The sequence below is a fragment of the Scylla paramamosain genome, chromosome 17 (genome assembly GCF_035594125.1).
Source record: "Scylla paramamosain isolate STU-SP2022 chromosome 17, ASM3559412v1, whole genome shotgun sequence".
Classification (NCBI taxonomy): Eukaryota; Metazoa; Arthropoda; class Malacostraca; order Decapoda; family Portunidae; genus Scylla; species Scylla paramamosain.
In genome coordinates this window covers 23603495-23612179 of record NC_087167.1, presented here as the reverse complement: position 1 = coordinate 23612179, position 8685 = coordinate 23603495, and positions in this window count along the sequence as shown.

Sequence of the window (8685 nt, the reverse complement as noted above, 5' to 3'; positions counted from 1 at the left end):
TACCAGACTGCTTTGCGACTTCCTGGCGGACAGGACGGCGAGGATTAAAGTCGGCTCCCACCTCGGCCCAGTGTTCGGCCTAGAGAGTGGCGTGCCCCAGGGCAGTGTCCTCTCTCCCACCCTCTACACCATCTACACCAGCGACTATCCGGGCTCAGCAGCTGGTACCAACATCCTCTACGCAGATGATGTCTCGCAGGTCGTGTTTCATCCTGGCAGGTCTGGAGCCATGCTCAACGCTCGCACCGAGAGGGAGATCACCAGGGTCAATGACTTCGAGAAACGGTGGAAAATAAGGACAAATCTTGCCAAGTTCACCGTCATCCCCATGGCGGCACACCGGCCAGTCCCCCTCCATGTGCAGGGGGAGCCAGTCGCCTTCAAGAGGCAGGGCTCCATCCTGGGCCTCAGGGTCACGGGCAGGGGCTACACCACCCACATCACGGCACGGGTTGCACAAGCCCGTTCAGCGCTAGCTTCCCTGTACAGGTTCCGGGACCTGGAGGAAGGCATAAAACTCCACCTGGTGAAGGCCCTGGTGATCCCTGTCCTCACTTACCCACCGATCCCCACTCACGCCATGAGCAGGCGGGCCATCAGTCGGCTCCAGAAGGTTCAGAACTCAGCGCTCCGCTTCATCTTCAATACCAATTGGCAGGATTTCATCACCAGTGAAGAACTCCACCATCGAGCATCCCTCCCCGCCATCAACGTCAGGCTGCACCTCATGGCTGAGGCGGTGTGGCAACGCCTGAAGGACGATGACGGGGAATACATTAGGAATGTCCTGAGGCTACACGAGGAGGCACCGAACCAGCAACATGCCTGGTTCCCCAGAAGCCTCCTCATCACTGAAGGGCAAGACGCTCCCTTGCCCAGATATAAATAAATGTATATTTTGTACATAATATTTCTAATTTATGTAAAATAGTTAAATAATTATGTAAACTACAAAATATGCCCAATAAAAAGAGCTCAGGCATACTAGTAGTAAGAATAGCTAGCCGGACCGCCCGGCCACTTTCTTTCCTGTAATTTTTCTGTGTTTCTCCCCTACTTTGTAACCCCCTCCCCCCCCCCTTTGACTATTGTATATCTTGTTCCCCATTTTTTCATGTAACTTTCTTTAATAAACTGAAACTGAGAAAACGCACGAACCGCACTTCTCCCACTGACGCCACGGCAATGGGGCCCCCGGCCGTTGGCATGACGTTCCGGTAGTGGTACCCCCCGTGGCAGTTATGGAGCGGCCAGCACTGATGGTGGGGACGGCAACCACACTATTCAGTGGAAGCCACTTCACCCCCACCCACAGAGGTAGTTTGGTGCGGCCAGAGCTGGGTAGTAAGGTAGTCAAGAGATGGTGGGGCGGGGCCCTGGAAGCATCCATGCAGGAATCTCCATTCACCCCCCACCACCGGCGACTTACCGCGTGCAAGCAGATGGTATTAGATTTGACCCCTCGTTGCGGTGAGGGAGCCTTTTCGAGCCTCTGTCATTGCACATCCTACAATCACGTCAATCATTATCACAAACCATCCTCACCCTCCCCATGCACATAATACCACGACATTTTTTATGTTCTCTCTTTTTTTTTAGCAGGTTGGCCTTTTTGCAGGACGAGTCACAGGACACGAGATGAAAGGACCGACACCGCTTTTTCACCCACCACATTACATCACACAATAAATATCCCGCCCATCACCAAATCACTCTACTACTATCCGTGGTTCGGAACCCACGTAAAACTGTAGGTCCCTCCGCTATACGGATGTACTTCTTCCTCTGTCCTTCTTTGAACCAATAAAAAACACAAAAAAACCCTTTTTTACTCTGACTGTCCTTCACTCCTCTTTCACATCCTGATAATGCAGGCTCTGGATAGTCTGGCCCCTAACTTGTGCGTGGTTTGGCCTGGTGTTTTGGGTGCGTGGGCGGCGTCCGTTGCCGTGGCTGTTTTGGGCTTGGCTTGCTCGGTTGGTGGCGGACTCTCCTGCTTTCCCCGATAAGGACCTTGTCTCCCTTGCCATCTTAGAATGAATATAACACGCTAAAAAAAAAAAAAAAAAAAAAAAAAAAAAAAAAAAAAGATGTCCTTCCTAATTCAAATTGCGCCTGGGTTAAGCCCCAGTGACTATTTCTCCTCCTACAATTCCCTTCTTATCACCCCCCTATTCTTCCCACTATCCCCACTTCTCCCTCCCCATCTTTTCTCTCTTTGTTATGTTATGTTATGAGAAAACGCACACTCGTTCTCACAGCAGTACGGCGACACTATGCCTCCCAAAGCATCAGGAAAGGCTGCCAAGAAAGCTGGCAAGGCACAGAAGGCCATTGCCAAGGGCGACAAGAAGAAGAAGCGCAGGAGGAAGGAGAGCTACTCCATCTACATCTACAAGGTGCTCAAGCAAGTCCACCCAGACACTGGCGTGTCCTCCAAGGCCATGTCAATCATGAACTCGTTCGTGAATGACATTTTCGAGCGCATCGCTGCCGAGGCATCCCGCCTGGCACACTATAACAAGCGCTCCACCATCACCAGCCGGGAAATCCAGACCGCTGTCCGTCTTCTTCTGCCTGGTGAACTGGCAAAACACGCTGTTTCTGAAGGCACCAAGGCTGTTACCAAGTATACCTCCTCCAAGTAAACAGGCGGCCAGTATACTGCTGCCAGTATAAAATAATACCCGGCTCCATTGGAGCCACACTTGAAAAGGAAAAAAGATACGATATAGACAAATGCATTATTATTATAATTATTGTTATTATTATTAATATTATTATTATTATTATTTTTATTATTATTATTATTATTATTATTATTATTATTATTATTATTATCATTATTAATAATATTAATATTGTTGTTTTTATTATGATTATTATTATAATAATTATTGTATCATTATTATTATTATTATTATTATTATTATTATGCTTATTATTATCGTGATTATTATTCTGTGGAGATAAAGAAAAGATAAAAAAAAAATAGAGATAAAGAAAGATAAAAATTCTCCCAAGTGAAAGAGATATGGCCATGGAAGAGGGAATAATAATAATAATATAAAAAAAAAAAAAGGGGGGAAGGATATTGAGTTGAAAGTCGATACCTGATACTGAAAGATGGAAAATAAATATTTTCTTCCACAAAACCAAACAGATTGTCTATGAAAATTCTTTAATGAAAGAGATGTTTGGCCCTAAAAAGGGCCTAGATATTGCTGTTATGAAGATCATTCGTGGATGACTTCTTAGGCACGCTCGCCACGGATGCGACGAGCCAGTTGGATGTCCTTTGGCATGATAGTCACGCGCTTGGCATGGATGGCGCACAGGTTGGTATCCTCAAACAGACCCACGAGGTAAGCCTCGGAAGCTTCCTGGAGAGCCATGACAGCAGAGGACTGGAAGCGGAGGTCAGTCTTGAAATCCTGAGCAATTTCACGCACCAGGCGCTGGAAAGGCAGTTTCCTGATAAGCAGCTCAGTGCTCTTCTGATAACGGCGGATCTCACGGAGAGCAACGGTTCCAGGCCTGTAACGGTGGGGTTTCTTGACACCTCCAGTGGCTGGAGCAGACTTGCGAGCTGCCTTTGTAGCAAGCTGCTTGCGGGGCGCCTTGCCACCAGTGGACTTGCGAGCCGTTTGCTTGGTACGTGCCATAGTTGTGGTAACAACAACTCACAACGAACACTCAGCTGAGTCTGCCCGCGCTTCCCACAAAATCCCTTTATATATGAATCGGGTGGGCCCGACGACTCCAACCCTGCCTTGTGATTGGTCAGAAACGTCCAGTGAGGCTCATCGCCCACGCAGTCACCGCATGAAAGATGTGATCATTATTGTTAGTCTAATTCATTTTGTTCTTATTCTTATTCTTATTCTTATTCTTTCTTCCCTCATTCATAACAAATCTTGGAAAATATACAGCAGAACTGACATGTCATTTAAAATTCTAAGACAATTAGCAAGAAAGTTGTGATATTCTTATTTTTTTCATTCTTTTTATTCTATTTTTTTCTTATTCTTGTCATAATTAATATTGTTATCTTTATTATTTTCATTTTTTTTTATTATTCTTCCTTATCTTATTCTTATTTATCCTACTTTTAGAGAGATGAGGCTTGTGCGGTCACCCATCCAAGTTCTGCCCGGACCCCCTGCTTAACCTTGCTGATCCCGCCGTCAGCTGATTGGTCAAGAGCGGAGAACAAGGTGTTGGGAGGGCTTATTTCTCTTATTCTTATTCTTTCCTGTATTGTTGTTGCATTGTTGTGCTGAAAATGTTGGAAAATATGCACTAAAATTAACCCTTCATTCATAATTCTACGACAATTAGCAAGAGAGATATATTATTACTTTTTTCCCTTATTTTTGTTCTTTTTATTCTTAATCTTCTTTTTTTTATTATAGTTGTTATTGTTATTTTATTATTTTCGTTTTTCGTTCATTCTCCTCATTCTTATTGCTATTTTTTTCTATTCTCAGAGAGATGAGGCTTTTGTGGTCACCCATCCAAGTTCTTCCCGGACCCCCTGCTTAACTGCGCTGATCCCGCCGTTAGCTAATTGGCCAAGACCGGAGAACTAGGTGTTGGGAGGCCTTCTTTCTATTATTCTTATTCTTTCTTCCCCCATTCATATCGTTGTATTGGAAATGTTGGAAAATATACAAAAGAATTCACCCTTCTATGACAATTAGGAAGAAAGACATGGGATGCTTTCTTTCTTTTTTTTTATATTCCTTTATTGTAATTTTTCTTATTCTTGTTATAATAATTCTTACTGTTATCTTTATTACTTAAAATTTTCGTTCATTCTCCCTATTCTTATTCTTATTTTTTTTATTTATTTATTTTTTTTTTCAGACAGATGAGGCTTGTGTAGTCACCCATCCAAGTATTGCCCGAAACCCCTGCGTAATCTCGACGATTTCATTTGACAATACCTATTTACTTATTTATTTATTATTATATTTATTAAAAAAAAAAAAAAAGAAGAAAAGAAGATGAAGAATAAGGTATGTAATCGAAATACTCTCTCTATACTGTAGCAATAGTTTAGCTGGATGTACTTGTATTGTGTCAAAAATACTTGCAATATCTGCAATTGTAACCTGCAGTGTCGGCATAATGCATAATTAAGCAATGAAAAGAAAAATTAATAAAAGAATAAATGAAAAAAAGAAAGAAAAAAAGATACAATTAACAATTAAATATATTAGCTACCCCTCTACGTTTCTTTATCACTGCAGAAAAATGGAAACATTTTAACGTAGACTTGTCAAAATTCAACTGAAATTAAGGGTTAAATAAGGATTGTCACCCCTTCCCCAGAGGATATTCATTGTCTTTTAATATATATATATATATATATATATATATATATATATATATATATATATATATATATATATATATATATATATATATATATATATATATATATATATATATATATATATATATATATATATATATATATATATATATATATATATATATATATATATATATATTCTTTTTATTTAAAGTCTTATTTAGAGAGAGAGAGAGAGAGAGAGAGAGGTAACGTCCTTGAGGATAGCAGCTCGTCTACGCTCCGCTCAGTGATCAGCGTTAGAATGTAATTCCTCATTTCTTTAAAAAAAAAAAAAAAAAAAAAAAAACAGAAACTTTATTTAGGGGGCTTGCTGGAAACAAACTACAATGGAGGAAAGAACAATATGTCTGCTATATGACCCACCCAGTTAAATTTTCAAGAAGCAAACGCAAGTTGGAAAATACGAGGAAGATAAATTTTCATTTATATACGTTTTATGGTAATTTCTGCCACGCCTTCCTCTATTCATCAAACGTCACTGACACTTATTCCCTTTATTTTTTACTTTACAGAATCTTTTGTAGGGCAAGACTCTAGAGGATATGTGCTTTCATAAATTCTATAATGCTTTGCTTATCATAGAGACATAAAAAAAAAAAATAATAATAATAAAAATAAATAAATTAATTAATTTAAAAAATCAAAATAAATAGATATATAAATTAATTAATCAATCAAATAAATTTCTATGCTTCACCTTTATAGCATTCGTATGAATGTCAAAACAAAACAAAAAATATAAATATAAATAATAATATGAAAAAAAAAAATTACTAAATATATGAAAAATAGCATTACTACTACTACTACTACTACTACTACTACTGCTACTACTACTACTATTTTTTTTTTTTTTTTATGTAGGAAGGACACTGGCCAAGGGCAACAAAAATGTAATAAAAAAAATGCCCACTGAAATGCCAGTCCCATACAGGGGTCAAAGCAGTGGTCAAAAAATGATGAATAAGTGTCTTGAAACCTCCCTCTTGAAGGAATTCAAGTCATAGGAAGGTGGAAATACGGAAGCAGGCAGGGAGTTCCAGAGTTTACCAGAGAAAGGGATGAATGATTGAGAATACTAGTTAACTCTTGCGTTAGAGAAGTGGACAGAATAGAGGTGAGAGAAAGAAGAAAGTCTTGTGCAGCGAGGCCACGGAAGGAGGGGAGGCATGCAGTTAGCAAGATCAGAAGAGCAGTTAGCATGAAAATAGCGGTAGAAGACAGCTAGATATGCAACATTGCGGCGGTGAGAGAGAAGCTGAAGACAGTCAGTTAGAGGAGAGGAGTTGATGAGACGAAAAGCTTTTGATTCCACCCTGTCTAGAAAAGCAGTATGAGTGGAACCCCCCTCAGACATGTGAAGCATACTCCATACATGGACGGATAAGGCCCTTGTACAGAGTTAGCAGCTGGGGGGGTGAGAAAAACTGGCGGAGACGTCTCAGAACACCTAACTTCATAAAAGCTGTTTTAGCTAGAGATGAGATGTGAAGTTTCCAGTTCAGATTATAAGTAAAGGACAGACCGAGGATGTTCAATGTAGAAGAGGGGGACAGTTGAGTGTCATTGAAGAAGAGGGGATAGTTGTCTGGAAGGTTGTGTCGAGTTGATAGATGGAGGAATTGATTTTTTGAGGCATTGAACAATATCAAGTTTGTTCTGCCCCAATGAGAAATTTTAGAAAGATCAGAAGTCAGGCGTTCTGTGGCTTCCCTGCGTGATATGTTTACCTCCTGAAGGGTTGGACGTCTATGAAAAGACGTGGAAAAGTGCAGGGTGGTATCTTCAGCGTAGGAGTGGATAGGACAAGAAGTTTGGTTTAGAAGATCATTAATGAATAATAAGAAGAGAGTGGGTGACAGGACAGAACCCTGAGGAACACCACTGTTAATTGATTTAGGAGAAGAACAGTGACCGTCTACCACAGCAGCAATAGAACGGTCAAAAAGGAAACTTGAGATGAAGTAAACAGAGAGAAGGATAGAAACCGTAGGAGGGTAGTTTGGAAATCAAAGCTTTGTGCCAGACTCTATCAAAAGCTTTTGATAATTATGTCCAAGGCAACAGCAAAAGTTTCACCAAAATCTCTAAAAGAGGATGACCAAGACTCAGTAAGGAAAGCCAGAAGATCACCAGTAGAGCGGCCTTGACGGAACCCATACTGGCGATCAGATAGAAGGTTGTGGAGTGATAGATGTTTAAGAATCTTCCTGTTGAAGATAGATTCAAAAACTTTAGATAGGCAGGAAATTAAAGCAATAGGATGGTAGTTTGAGGGATTAGAACGGTCACCCTTTTTAGGAACAGGTTGAATGTAAGTAAACTTCCAGCAAGAAGGAAAGGTAGTGTTGACAGACAGAGCTGAAAGAATTTGAATAGGCAAGGTGCAAGCATGGAGGCATTGTTTCGGAGAACAATAGGAGGGACCCCATCCGGTCCATAAGCCTTCCGAGGGTTTAGGCCAGCGAGGGCATGGAAAACATCATTGCGAAGAATTTTAATAGGTGGCATGAAGTTGTCAGAGGGTGGAGGAGAGGGAGGAACAAGCCCAGAATCGTCCAATGTAGAATTTTTAGCAAAGGTTTGAGCAAAGATTTCAGCTTTAGAAATAGATGCGATAGCAGTGGTGCCATCTGGTTGAAATAGAGTAGGGAAAGAAGAAGCAGCAAAGTTATTGGAGATACTTTTTGGCTAGATGCCAGAAATCACGAAGGGAGTTAGAGAGAGAGAGAGAGAGAGAGAGAGAGAGAGAGAGAGAGAGAGAGAGAGAGAGAGAGAGAGAGAGAGAGAGAGAGAGAGAGAGAGAGAGAGAGAGAATGTGTGTGTGTGTATATGTGTCGGTTGGGTTGTGAAGGATGGGAAAAACCAGCAAGCCTCGGCTCCACTGACTGATCGATACTTGAATGTAATTCAAGTAAGGCGAAGTTAGGTTAGATTAGGTCAGGTCAGGTTAAGTTAGGTTAGGTTAGGTTAATTTAGGTTAGGTTGTTAGTGTTAGTTTAGGGTAGTTTAGGTGATGTTACGTTATGTTAGGTTAGGTTAGGTTAAGTTAGGTTATGTTAGGTTAGGTTAGGCCAGCTTTGCTTAATTTAGGTTAGGTTAATTTAGGATATTATAGGTTAGGTTCATTTAGGTGAAGTTTGGTTACATTAGGTTAGGTAATGTTAATTTAAGTTAGATTAGGTTAGTCAGGTTAGGTGAAGTTAAGTTAGGTTAGGTTAGGAACAACAATAAAAAGAAAGGAGGAAGAAAAACAACAACAGCAACAACAACAACAACAACAACAACAGCAACAACAAAGT